We start from the raw sequence: 15,502 nt of genomic DNA, 5'->3' as shown, positions 1-15,502 counted from the left end.
ATATCAAGAGCTCAAATGCTAGCAAATTACAGCCTATATCAGAAATGATGTAGGCTTTTAATGCAAACCAGCAGTAGCTCATAATATTTTGGCCCGTGCTCGTTAAGTTGAACGGGCCAAAAAGTGCTGGTGGTTCTTAATTGAAAGTTGGAATCTGCTTTCAATGATCATAATACAATCAATTCAACAAACAAACAAACAAAAAAATGTTTTTTTTACGTAAAGCTCAATATAAGTTTACATACGTTGAATAAGTGTGCATTTAGAAGTATAGTTGGCCATAAATATTGTGTATTTCTGATGTAGATATTGAACTGTTAGGAACAAGATAACACTTTTCACTAGGTTGCATTCGTAAACATTAGATAACTACATTAGTTAACATGAACTAACAATGGGCAATACTTTATAGCACTTATTTGTCTTGTTTAATGTTCATTTTAATATATGCTAATACATTTTTAACATTAAAATTTGTTTACATTAGCATAAGTTAATGCATTATAAACTAACATGAACAATAGTATATTTGAAAATAAACATTGTCACGAACCCCGCTCCCTCGATCCGCCCCCTCGAGCTTCCTCGCTCGTTTTGCTTCCTTGGGCTACCACGCCCGTTTTGCTCGCTCGAGCTTGCACGCTCGTTTTTGCTCCTACGAGCTCACACGCTCGTACACTATCTCCCCCCTCAGGCTCACATGCCCACTCCCAATGGCCAGAACATTATGTACACCTGCGCCCGCTCTCAGTCACCACATTAGTTTCACCTGCACTCGTCTCATCACCTATCATTGTTTACACCTGCACTCGCCCCTATATATTTCACAACCCGTTCGTCTCACGCCTGTTGGTTATTGTGTTTAGTTCCCCTTGTCTTTGCCCCCCGCTAGTCTCGTCTAGTTCTGATCTCCACTGTGTTTAGCTTTCCCCCTCGCTTTGCCAGCTCTAGCATTCCCCTAGTCCCCTTGTTTTTCACCCCGCTAGTCCCGTCTAGTTGTGCTTGTTTCCCGGCTTCGACCTCCCGCTCTCGTTGACCACTCTCTCCCAGATTTGCCCCTTGTTTGTATCTTGATTCCCCGGCTTTTGACCCAACGCTCACCCCGACGATTCTCCCTCTGGATTTTCCCTACTGTACCTTCGCCTGCTCTTTAAATAAAAGCAGTGTTTGTTCACATTGTGACTGTCTCGTCTTGTGTGTGTGTGTGCAGGTTACAAACATGAACCAATATTAGTAAAGGCTGTTAAAATTTTTTTAATTTTTCTTCATGATATCAAATGCAGTAATTCATCTAAATGAATTGAACCTTATTGTAAAGTGTTACCACAAATTCTCTGTTAGGGAAGCTCTCATTTTCCACAAAAAAAATCTGTGTTAGTCCTACCTGAATGGAAGCTAGATCCTGCCACTGAAGGGGGGAAAAAAGTTAATTCTGACATTTTATCTCACATAAAATGACATAAAAACTGGCAAATGTGAGAAATAAAGATATTCAAATGCAATTGTAAGATATTAAGTCGCAATTATATAAACGTGTAATTCTGACATACAAAATCACAGTGGCATGATATAAACTTGCCATTGTGATAAAGTTGTGATAAAACTGTATCTGGTAATAACAAGAAGTAAAGTCACATTTCTGAGATATAAATACCTGATAGAACATGTACATTGCCACTGTAAACCCAAACACGTTAAATACAGTATACTGAAAAAATTAAGTCTGGCTAAATGGCAATCATATTTTCTACAGTGCAGAGTATAAGACTTATGGAAAATTGTTTTAATATCAGGGAAAAAGTTCAAACCTCAGCATTGGAAATGCAGTAAACCCACGCCACTGCCGGAGATGGAATATTAATATTATAGATTGACATTGTCAAAGATAATAAAACAGAACCCATGCTTAACTAGAGGCCAAGCATTCTATCCAGCCACAGCATGCCTGTCATTAAGAAAAGTATGGTTTATTCAAGTATATTTAGGGAGTTATTACCTTACTGGATTACACCATGAAGATGTGGGTCAAATGTGTGTATTAGCCATGTTATCTCATCAGCCACACTTCCACATTTGTGGGAACGGCTGAGGATAAGTGTAGGATGACTGCACCATTTCAGGATGTCTGAGGAGTACAGCTTCTCCATGCCTGACAGATCTCAAACATTCCATCACCACCCACACGAATCCTCATATGTTGATTTGCGCTACATTATCCAAGCGCTACAAAAACCACTCATTCTTCTGTCCTCAACATCTCTCTCACTGTATCCATAGAAAGAAGTCCTTCGAGTCCAAGCACTGAACCCTACAGGTATACAATTTTTAGTCTCAGCCTCAGAAGGACCACCCGCAGTCTGTCCGCTGTCCGTTTGATTCATATCACACACCAAACTGAAAAGCATTGTCGCATTCTGGCAAACTCTAATCCGATTGACTGACTTTATGCTATTTCCAGGATTAAGGGTACACAGGGTTTTTCTTATCATACATGTGGCGACAGAGTCTTGTAAGGTCTTTGTAAGGTACCGGGCCCGGCCAACACAATATCGATTTGTACAATTCTGAATTCTGAAGCACTTCAACGTTAACTAGAACTAGAACTGAAAATGGTCTGTACTCATGACTGTTTGGACTGTAGAACGTCTATACACACTAAAAGTGGTAACGAGCAATCTTTAACCATTAAAAATGACTTTTTTTTTTTTTGGTGTAACCTAATTTTTCAGGTAGATTTAGTCAGATTAAATAAAGCTTTTGACTTGAATGAAACCAGTCGATTTAGATGTTACCACATGAAGCACATTTTTAGGTTACCTGACTTCATTTTTTTTTACAGTGCACAATTTATGCCATTTCTAAGTTGTTTTCTGTATAACCGTTTGTAGACCCTGCTGTGCCATGACTTTTATTTCTTCATGTCTATTGTTGTCTTATAGTCTATTTCAGATAAATATGATCCTAAATACCAAGTAAAAACAGTGGTTTCTTTCTGTCTAAGTGGCCGGTACTTGGTCTGAAGAAGCTGCAAATTTGGACCAGACCATAAGGCCGTATAGCCACAGGTCTGGCTATGTGAGACTACACAACCTCTGACACAAAAGCCTGAAAGAGACTCTTGAAGAAAGCAGTGACAGTCGAATGGGATGGGATGATTAATGTAGAATGTGCATAGGACAGAATCAGCACCTTTCCAGCCGACGGCAATCTTGGCATGCAGAGAGAAAATGTGGGCTTTGTTTGGACTGAATGGGGAGTGCAAAGAGTTTTTGGGAAATCTGGGTGATGACAAACCCTTGACTATAATCTATCCATCAGGCTTGCAAAACAAAACCTACGCATTTCATTAGCCTTGATTCATGTGTGTGATGTTCTACATTAAATTGCCCATAGCTCTTGGCTACAGAAATGGCACTTTACAGGTTTTGAGATAATGTCACTTTTGTCTGATTTGCAGGACAGGTCTTTGAAAATCCCACCTGGCTTGATCATGCAAAGAGTTGAAAGGAGATTGAATCAGACAGAGGGTTACAAATCATCATGAACTTTGCAAACTTAATGACCGCAGTGAACTTTATGTTGTGGAACAGATTACATGTTACTGTTACTGTTATGGTAAATAATTGTGTTAATGTGTATTATACATGTCTCATGACCACTGTTACGTAAAGTTTTATTGACATATTTCCAGCACTGTTCTACTATGGTGACTATATTCAACATCTTTGTCCCTATGAAAAAATGTCCAAGTTCGTCTCAGCTTTTCCAAACAAGGAGAAGACATGTATTATAATATAATGGCACAAGTTGCTTTGTCTTTCTACAGTTTCCATGTGCATGTAATCAGATACTTAACCTTAAGGTTTTAACTTTTTGGCTTGCCACAGTTGCTTTTGGCTTACTAATTGGTAGCATAATGGCACCGTTTTCTGTAAAGTTGCTTTTAAAATATGCGAACGATGACTTGACTTATAACTGAAGTAGGTAGTTTCTACCACTAGCATTACCGAATGGAATTGCAAAAATAATAAATGGGAAAGCAAGCCCCATGTTCAATTGCATCAGCAAACAAATAGTCCCCTGCTAAACGTATAGGCCTACCATTGGTCATGAGTCACAGTGTAATACTGATCGAGACCCTTACAGAACAGCATGGGAATTTTATTTCTGAAATAATTTTGCATTCTCTCGCAATAAAATACGTTTAATACGGTTAATAAGGTTAACCTACTTATAATCAAGCTAATTTAAGGTGCTGTAAGCAATTTTAATGTTCTGAAGATTTCACATGACTGAGCCATTGAATTAGCCACACCCCCTTATTCCAAAACCCCGCCCTCCAAATATCATTTTGAAGCCAAAACTGAGCTAAAGAGCAGCTTTGTTTGTTCCTGTGGCAAATTTAACAGTGGCACAATAGCGTCCTCAACTGACAAACATTATGAATCATAGTCTCAATGATCCGCTTCAAAGGAGAACGAGCAAAATGACTGACAGGTGAAAAGCGTCAATGTCTGCAGTCCGTGGACACATTTTTGTTTGCTGTTTTCAAAGTCTACAGCTGTCACAGAGAACAGTGAGATATCTCAAGTCACTTATTTTTTATTAATATCTTTAAGGGAGTTATGGTGAGGTACTTTTAATGGAAATTAATTGGACCAATTTTTGGAGGGTTTAAAGTTAGAAATGTGAAGTTTATAATCGCTTACATTAATTATTCTGTGAAAACTTGTGTGTTATTTGAACTGTAAAGTAGATTAAATCATCGTTTTTACAGTCATTTTATAGATCTTGGGTTTACTGTTACTTCGTCACAGCAACAAAGCTAAAAAATTGGATAGAACTTTACACAGAAAAGGTTAGTAAGGGTTTATATCACAGTAAAATGATGTGAACATGCATATCTTCATGCATAAACAGTGAAGAGTTTAACGTTTATGACTCGGCCCCATTCACTTCCATTGTAAGAGCCTCAGATTTGTTTTTGTTTTTTAAAGAAAAATCAATATTATTTTTTGTTATAATCAAAATTATGCCACAAATGCTGTGAACTGAGCTTAACTTGTATTGAATATGTCCGCTTTAACACTTTTTTGAACCAACTCTCATATATAAGCATATTAGTAATTCGTGAAAAAAACGAAATAACATGGTTTCCACTTCGCTGTTAGGTTCAACATGAATCGAAGCCAATGTCTGAGACATGAGCATTTGGCAAGCTGCTCTGAGATATTTCTGCAGACGCTATATTTACATTACTAGAGAAGTAATGAGATGCCGTCATGGCCTAAGTTTTGTAAGTTGAACCAAGAACATTTTGTAAGGTTATCCTACACAATCCTTTAATGCTTTGCAAGTGTTTTGTTCAAAGGTGCATCCTAAGAGAAAAGTATCCTGGTACCATATGCAAGCCATTCTCACTTGGCAATCATAAGGCCAATTCGCTCCAACAATGTGCTGTAAAATCTAAAGCATTTAATCACAGAATATAATTTGTAAAGAGCTTCCTTTTGTTCTGATGGGGTGTGAACATTTGCATTCTTGTACTACAGCACAAACAGTTTAATCCACAAACCAACTTGGGTTGGTTTTGCTGTTTATTAGTTGTTTCAGCAGGGCAAAGTGCTGACTGCCTGCAACCAATCATCTGAAAACCAACATTTCCACTTCCTTAGACAGAGTGCTCGTGTGATAATGAGCAACACAACTCAAAATGTGAGACCACACTATATGGATGCATCACTTTCTGATACTTTTAAGAGTCATATGGAACCATACAGTGATTCACACAGTATCTTTTCAAATTTGCAAAAGTTGACATTTTTTTAATGAAACCTTTCTGCTGACTGGCAGAAAGACTCTGCCGCCTTCAGTAGAAAGTATTCACTTGGCAGTGTCCTTCACTTCTCTGAAGGATTGAGGATTCTTTCACACACTGAGGGGCATGTGTCCACTCTGATTTTCAAATGTATTTTATAAAATGTGGAATGTGATGTTGTGTGAAAATGTAGCAGGTTAAATAAGGTGTTTGTTTCAGTGCTCTGTAAGAAATCATGTATTAAAGGAATAGTTTTCCTAAAAATGAAATTGCCCTTATCATTTACTCACCCTCATTCCATCCTAGCTGTGTATGACTTTCTTTCTTCTGCAGAACACAAACAAATATTTTTAGAGAAATATTTAAGCTCTGTAGGTCCATACAATGCAAGTGAATGGTGACCAAAACTTTGAAGGTCCAACAAGCACTTACAGGCAACATAAAAGGAATCGATACGACTCCAGTGGATAAATCTAGTCTTCAGAAGTGATACGAGTAAAACTAAAACATATTAATAACAGTTAAGTCCTTTTTGAACTTTAAACCTCCACTTTCATATTCTTCTACTTTTGTTTTTGGTGATTTGCATTTTTCATGCATATCACCACCTACTGGGCAGGGAGGAGAATTTATAGTAAAAAAGAACTTATATATTTATCTGTTTCTCATACACACCTATCATATCACTTCTGAAGACATGGATTTAATCCGTTTAACCACAATGGCCTTTTTGTCACAACATCAGAGTAGAAATTTATTTAGGTTACCACACCTGAAAACATGACATAGGTTCGAGTCCTGTACGGAGCGGGTAGAACAGGAGCGTCACAATGGTGCCGTGACCTGGATTGAAGTGAGGTTTAGAGGGGTGAGTATAATGATGGCCAGCTGATAGATAGCTGTTCAATGTGTATAACCTCACTCTCCTGACCTCAAGAGGTGCACAAGAGGATGTAGCCTCCTGTAGAACAGGAGCGTCACACTAACATTTATACAACGTAAGCCCAAGTTGTCTGAGCATTCAGGACATCCAGGGAAAAAGGACTGTGAAAGATGAAGTTTGCCTGCATGAACATCACTTTTAGAGTTATCATCACAAACCATCTCAGTTGACTAAACACAGTCCTAAAATACCATCTGGGTGTCATGATAATCAAACGTGACTCACAGCAACCTGTGTTTTTCATCAGTGTAAATGTCAATCCGGACCATGTAAATGATCTTTCTAGTCTTAGTGTCTGATCTCCTGTTGGTGGACTTTTGTTAAATGGCAGCATTGACATGGCTGTGAGCTGACCTCAGTAAAGTGGAAAGCACAGAAGCACACACAGTTACACACACACTAACACACACAGGTATAGTGCTCTAGATGACCTCCAGCATTTACTAGTGACACTCAGAGGAGATGAAAGCAGCCTGTGGGCCTGAAGAGAGCTCTCTGATATCTGATCACAAAGGACAGTTTCACTCTGGCCCCTTTCTTTCTTTCATTAACGTCTCTTTCTTCTTCTTCCTTGAACTTTTAGTTGCTAAGAAGGAAGACGAAGCAAGAATGATGAAGAATGCACATCGAAGTTTGTGAAAATTGCAACTGCATCTACATTTTTCTATCTAAATATTCTAAAAGCAAGATACATTTACTTGAGAAGCCAAATTACATCAGATATTAAATCTTGTTTTCCCAGAAAAATCAAACAAAACTTTGTGACATTAATGCTGAAAACAACACTGAAAAAAATATACTCAGAAACGTACATATTTATAACAATTTTAGCTTACAACCCAACCTATTAATTATAAGGTGCAAGTAAAAGAATAATTGTGAGTTCCTTGAACTTCTTTGGCTTTAAAATCCATAAAATTAAGATATTAAGTACTACTAACTCAAGTTTCAAGTTCAGAACTTTGGGGAATATCAATAAGCCCTTGCACTTGAATAATTTAAGCAAGTTTTTTGGTCAAAAGGAACTTTTTGGGGCATTTAATTAGTTGCAAATAAGACTTAAGCTCTTTTTAGTATTGTTGATGTTGTTTTACTGTAATTAGCCAAAAGATTATAAAACTAAACTTTTGGGGCCTGGGTTGCTCAGCGAGTATTGACGTTGACTACCAACCCTGGAGTCGCGAGTTCAAATCCAGGGTGTGCTGAGTGACTCCAGCCAGGTCTCCTAAACAACCAAATTGGTCTGGTTGCTAGGGAGGGTAGAGTCACATGGGGTAACCTCCTCATGGTCACTTTAATGTGTGGTTCTCGCTCTCGGTGGGGCACGGGGTGAGTTATGCATGGATGGCGCGGAGAATAGCGTGAAGTCTCCGCAATAACGCGCTCAACAAGCCATGTGATAAGATGCGAGGATTGATGGTCTCAGATGCAGAGGCAACTGAGATTCGTCCCCCACCACCCGGATTGAGGCAATTCACTACACCACCATGAGGACTTATTTCCCTTCTAATTAAGTTTCTAATTTATCTAATCTTATTAGGAAATATATATTTCTTGTTTTAAGCATAAATCTCACAATTTATTAGATTTCTCTGAAACATTCCTGAAAATTAACTGTCAATAATTTTAGAAGGCTTTTTAATTTTATTTATAGCCATTTAAAACAAGACTATTGGCAAATGGGGCAAGAAAATAAACTTATTTCCACTTTGAATTAAGTTTCTGATGTTTATAATCCTATTGGCAAATATATCACTTCTTGTTTCAAGCATAAATCTCTCAAAATAAAATGTTTGATTTCTCGGAATGTTTTGAGGATGTTTGATATTTTACTGCAGAACAAGAAAAATACAGATTTATTGCAATGGTGTGACAAACACATTTTGGAAAGACCTTTTAGATTAGCTTGTGTAATGTGATTTCAGATGTTCCTGTGTGTAAATACAGTGTGTAATTTGAAATGTTTTTCACACTTTTACAACAGTGCCATCTATGGGCGATGCCAATCTTTGCTATATTAGCGGTCAAACGTTTTAGCAGCCTTTTTTGTTTTATTTCTGTCCTTTTTTGCCTATATTAAAAAGGACAGTTGATAGGAAAAGTTAATTGAAATGGGAAGGGAGAATGAGATTGGGACATGACGTAAACCAGGTTCGACCCTGATTCCCAATGAACATACAAATCTAATGTGTAGTCTTCATTTGAGATTTTATATTTTGATTGATATTTTTGTATAAATGTATACATTTATTCAGTGCATGTGTTCCCTGAGAATCGGGCATTGCTTCAACATGTTAGTTGAGCTACAGCAACACTACCCACACAGTGAATAGTTGTCATGATCTTATTATACATTTGAACACTACAACATTGTCTTCCAAAAGCTTGTGTACCATACATAACAACGTATGATGGTTGTAAATGAACTATCTATTAGTTGAAGTCTAACAGAGGACCACAACTCTTAGTTGTAAGTTATTTTGAATGTTACACTGAAATGACATTTCTCTCTTCCACTTAAACATCTCTTCCTTTAAGCCAGTCCTCTCGCCATCACTGAACAAAATGTCTTGATAGGAAACAGATATGCTCGTTAGAGTGTGTGCTTGTGTGTATTATCTGTTTTTAACTTTAGTTAGGGCCCCTTTCAGCCTCAAACACCCCCATGTGTCACGGTGCCTTTGAACGGCTCAGGACTTACTAACTCTCCCCAGCTGGGCAGGAGACTGAGGGGCCAGGCTGTCCTCTCTGCCACAGCTTCTGTTGCACTTCAAAGGGCTTTGTTGAGTTAAAGTGATCTTTCCTTCCATCTTCTCTTTGAGCTGTGGTTGATACCACAGACTGCCCATGAAGGCCTGACAGATGCTGCATCAAGGGTTATGGTTAGTGCGGTAGGCTACCTTCCGGAAGGCTGTGGGTTTGAATCCTAATGCTATGCAAGCCATTTGATGCATTTAGATATGCTTTTAATCTACAGTATGCAAATTTGTAGGTGTTACAGTTTGCTGGTACCTTCCATTTGTAAAAGTACAGATGTAGTAGGAATACACCAAACTAGATTTTTCTATTTTTGGAAGAAAATGTGAGTGGTGCTTTCCCAATCAAAACTTTCTGCCACAATTTTACGGTATTGTAGATGGTTGCAGGCCATTGCAATGCAGTTGCCAAGGTGTTCTGAGTGGTTTTAGGGACATTGAAATGAAGTTTCCAGGTGTTAGGTGGTAGCTAGTATGCACTGGGTGATTACTAGGTGGTTGCTTACTGGCTGAAGTCGCTGTGATATTCTGATCTCTGTATGCCTAGAGGTTCCTTCTTCAATACAGGTTTATTCATTGGATTTTTTTATTGTCCGCCAGGGGAAAATTCATCATTCAAAATCAAGAGTTTTCAGTTACAGATGCCACTGTAGAAATTCACAATTCAGCCATGATTAATTGAATCCATGAGTGAAAGTGACAGATAACAAGACAGTTACTGAAATTAAGTGAGTAGAATTAAGACGGTCATGTGATGCGTGAGGGCGTCCCAGGCCCATGTAGAATAAAACAGCTTTATAAAGTTACTGATATGACTAGATTTCTCATCTCATGAGAGCGTTCATTATTTTCTACAATTGTTACAATTTGTTTCTTTAGGAGTAAAACTTTTTTAATGGGGAGCAAAATGACTGAGTGCACCTTTAATAAATAATTCAGACCAGTTTGTGAATTGGTTGAACTGTTTCAACCAACTCAAAAGAACGATTTGCTCACAAATCAGACATCACTATATCTTGCTGGCCAGTTTTATTCTACACAAGAGCAATTTCTTGCCAATGAAATATAATAGAGCTGAGCATAACTAGAACAAATGCATATTCACAATAGAAATTTCCATTGCTTTTCCATTACTTTTCAGAGTTTATTTATTTCCGTGACTTTTCTAGGCCTGAAAACACAGTTTTAAAATTCCCTGACATTTCCAGGTTTTTCATGACCATGGGGTCGAATGGTTCTGAGCATGGTGAGTAGAAGTTCCAGTAGCATTTCCACTTGAGCACAATTTGGTATTACAAACCGTACCCGACCCGAATTCCATTCTGGTGGAACGGCTTCAGTGACATGACAACTCAAGATTGGTCACTTGCTCTGTTAGTCCAATTTAATCCTGATTTTGCAGCACCACAATAATAATAGTATGAGAAGTCATAATGGTGACTAATACATATAGAGTTTTGATTTGGCCCATACAAGTAAAAAAAAAAAAGACATCTTTGAGCATGAAAGACAAGCTCTTTTGCCAAATAGTAATTATATCACAACTCTTTGTTCCAAAGGTAGACTATAGGGCATGTTTCTCTATCTGCCATCGGCAATCTCCATGCAGCTGAGTGAAAAATTCCCACATGGATTCCATCATGACATCTTCGGGCACACACCCATGGCTAACGTCTGAGTATGTATGTCCTGGGGGATTCCTCAGCACTTTGACATGACGCAGCCTGCCCCACTGGTGTAGAACAACAAAGGACCTTCCTTTCTGCATTTCCTGTGTTGCTCACAAAACCCAGACCTGTCAGCCATCAAAGCTGACTGTAATGAGTAATGAGCAACTGACTCAAGTATACATAAAGCTGCTGGAAACCTAAAGCCACTGACCCCAGACGAGTCAGCACCTACACACATATTCCGCTCTGGATTTTTTTTACACCATTCCACAAAAACAAATTTGCTTTCAGTCATGACAGACAATTGTCAGTCATACAAGACCATTGTCTGTTTATATACAGTCAATTGTGTCCTAAAGTCTGAGACCACTTTTGCAAATTCTTCTATTCTGCATTTTTTTAATACAATACATTTGCTTTAATGACAGCATGCATTTGAGTTCCACAAGTTTCTGCAAAATCATTTTATCTCAGCATGATTTGAATAAGTGCATCTAGTGATGTCAAGCAAATCTGACCTTTTGTACAAAGGCAATTACATGGTTAATGTCACCAATTAACTTTTTTGATTAGCAGTGTTAGGTAAGTTACTCAAAACTAATCCACTAAAAATTACTGATTACTTCTCTAAAAATTGTAACCAGATAACATTACTGATTATTTAAATACAAATGAGGAATTCAACAGAAGTGATTCATCCTAAGGAGGCGATAATCAGAGAAGTTCTGTAATACAAAGTTGCAAATTACTTAGAGAAGCACAAGTAGAGAGAAAGGTGAGAGACTGTGTTGAAAGAATAGATATAGAATTTTTTTTAAGAGTAAGAAAGGAGACAGTTATTATTAGGATTGGATCAAGTGCCTGCAAAAGAGATGCATCTTTAGATGTCTCTTGAAGTGGCTAGAGAATCAGCTGCTTGGTGGAGTTTGGCAGGTGGTTTCACTAGTGAGGACAACTTAAAATTAAGGTACGGGAGAGTTATTTTATGCCTCTATGAGATGGCACCACGAGGTGCTGTGCCACCCACCTGCTGATTGTAAGCTTCTGGAGGGCACATAGACTAAAATTAGCAAGTGTAGATATGGTTGTGCGGAGCCACAACAGTGGTTGTTCTGTAAGCGTGCATCAATTCCTTGAACTTGATGCGAGTAACCATTTACAACAAGTGCAGTTCGATGAAGAGAGGTGTGACGTGCGCTCTCTTGGGCTCGTTGATGTCCTATCGTGCTGTTTCATTCTGGATCAGTTGCAGATGTACAGTATAACTGTACATGCAGGAAGTACTGCCAGAAGAGCATTGCACTAGTCCAGTCTAGATATAACAAGGACCTGGACATGTGGTTGTGTAGCAGGCTCAGATAGGAAGGGTAAGATCTTCCTAATATTACACAGAGCAAATCTGCATGATTGGGCTGTTCTTGAGATGTGGTCCGTGAAGTTCATCTGATCGTCAAACACAACCCCAAGATTTCTGGCTGTCCTGTATGGTGTAATTGTTGACAAGTCTAGTTGAATGGTAAAGTTATGATGGAATAATGAGAAGCTCCTTCATTGCTAGGCTAGGCTAGGATGTTGTGTTCTTTCATCCAGCACGAAATGTCTGCCAAGCAGGCTGAGATCCATGCAAGCTCTTTAGCTGTCAAAGAAATGCAAACAGACATTCATATGAACATAATTCATGTGTTAAATACAATAAACATAAATACAAATGTTTAATTCATATGTGTAACCCAAGTAATGTACTTAAAAGTACATCAACTTATTTGAAAATCAGTTACTGTAATCTGATTACAAGAATGTAATGTTTTACACTACTTTGACTAAAAAAGTCATTAGATTTCAGTAACCAATTGCTTTGTAATCAGATTAAACACTAATCAAACACTTTTGATTAGTGACCTAAAAATGTCTGTTTCTTTTCAGGTTTATATTAGATTTCAAGCCCCATGTTTTTAATGTTGTCTTGGATTTTGGACCCCACGATAAAATATGTGTGTTCAAATTGATTGTGTGATCATTCATGTGCATGTCTAACCAGATAACGATATGGAATGTGATGAAAATTAATAGTTGTACTTTCACTATACCGCCCTATACTTTTCATTTCAAAAGTCAACAGCTGCTAAAATGGCCTATACAGAGAGAATTTTATACAAGTGTTATGCGAGGCTCCATGACAATTCTGCCAAGACTTTCTAGGTGCACACTCCCTCTCTTCCAGTGTCTACTTCCACAGGAAATGGCTCCCAACCCAAATCATATTATGCTGACAAGCATGTCCAAATCCCTGATGTGAGAGGAAAGGAAAGAGATCACTCCCAGTTTGCCTGCAGAGCCAAATGACACAAGCATTTCTTCAGCAGTAGATGGTGTCCAGTCTTGTCGATGTATTTTAAGTTAGTTAATACAACTTGATATTAATGACTAATTGTGGGGATGTTTTCTCGTGTATTCGTATTTTGAGAAAAGCCACTTCCTGCCACAGTATCTAAGAGCACCTCTCACATCTAAACAACAGAAGTGTGAATAATATATAGCCAGGGATTTGATCAGGATGTGAAAATGAGAGGTAACGTAACACTAAAAGTTGTCACATTAACAAAATCACTCAAATGCAGCTTAGGGGCATTTTCCATGCTTTGATGTGCATTTGCTCCCCAGTTTATAAGAAAAGTTAGTATAATTCATCCATCCATCCATCCATCGTCAACCGCTTATCCTGTGTACAGGGTCGCGGGGGGCTGGAGCCTATCCCAGCTAACATTGGGCGAAAGGCGGGGGACACCCTGGACAGGTCGCCAGTCCATCGCAGAAGTTAGTATAATTGTATTATATAAATAGCACTGTTTTAAAAGAGTGTTTATGAAGTGTTTTGCAGAAGACAGATAGGGTTAATACAGGTAAAGTGGGACATTAGGACGCTTAAGACACTTAAGGAGATTTTATGCTAAATGTTAGCCTCTGTCACCATTCACTCTCATTGCATCTTTTTGCCATACGATTAAAGTGAATGGTGACTGATATTGTCATTCTGCCTTACATGTCCTTTTATGTTCCATGGAAGAAATAATGTGGTACAGGTTTGGAACAACTGATTCAAATGAAGAAAGAATTTTCAGTTTGGGGTTAACTATCCTTTTAAATTGCCTGAGGAAAGCACTAGTAAACAATTGAAAAAGTGATTAGTATTGTGCATGCCTGCACTTCATCGTCACAGGATGCATGCCTGAATGCACATGTAAACACAAGTATTGCACTAGTGCAGGAGTACAGGATCGAATTATCCCTGTGTAAGCACTGAGGTCCCTTCAAATAAAGTAGGATCTTTCAATCAATGAACACACACACACTGTGGCAACACAATTGTCACCTTCCTCATTGCATTCATTTATTCTATTGTTATTCATCGCTAGAAATGGGATATGATATAGTGCTGAGTGCCCTTCATATTGTATTGACCCAACGAAATGGCTTCTAGTTGGTAACAGTTTTTCTGAATAGCTAAAACACTAAACCTCATTCTCTGAACCAAATGTTCAGTGCAAGTGCTGAATATACAGACATTCAATACTGTATTACTTGCTGTACTTACAGTATACAATATATTCACTGTATGTTGTATAGTAAGTTGTAATTACTATACTTTTCAGTATAATTCACTTACTATATACAAAAAAATAAATTCTGTAACTACATGTCCTGGACGCTGTGTTCTCCATTTTTTATGTAGTGTCAAATGAATGCTCTGTAGTGTTTATATATCGACTTGCTGTGCTTATGATCTGAAAGCATTCTTTGATTTTGAGCACAGATTAAATGGTTTTGAGGCGATTGTTTGATATTGCCAAAAGAGGGTTTTATGAATGAAGTTTGAAGATTTGTTTTTGTGTTTAAAGTTGTTCGAAAATGGGTGAAGGTTTCAAGAAATGTGTTTTAGTAATTCAGAAAAACTGTAACATAAATCTGAGTAATGATAATGACTCTGATCAATGGCATTGTTTGGCAAAGGCCTGATCAAATCGCTCTGATGCTGTGCTTCCTCTGAAGATCTGATGCTAAACACATTATCTCCCCATTTCCATCAGGCACGAGGCTCTCTCTGCCACACAATGTCTGCCAGACAATCCATCTATAGGAAACCAGAGAGAGAGAGAGAGAGAGAGAGCTCTGTCACACCCTCTGATCTAAATGTCACAGGCCTGAGCTCCTCTCCTTGATGCCATCAGGATCTACTTGCATCCGGATGGGTTACTGATATAGCAACATTTTCGATGGATTTTGAGATTCTGTCACAAGAAATGCTCTCATTTTTGTA

Source organism: Xyrauchen texanus, chromosome 43 (assembly GCF_025860055.1).
Source record: "Xyrauchen texanus isolate HMW12.3.18 chromosome 43, RBS_HiC_50CHRs, whole genome shotgun sequence".
NCBI lineage: Eukaryota > Metazoa > Chordata > Actinopteri > Cypriniformes > Catostomidae > Xyrauchen > Xyrauchen texanus.
The sequence above is the reverse complement of the archived record's forward strand: the minus strand, read 5'-3'. Positions refer to the sequence as shown.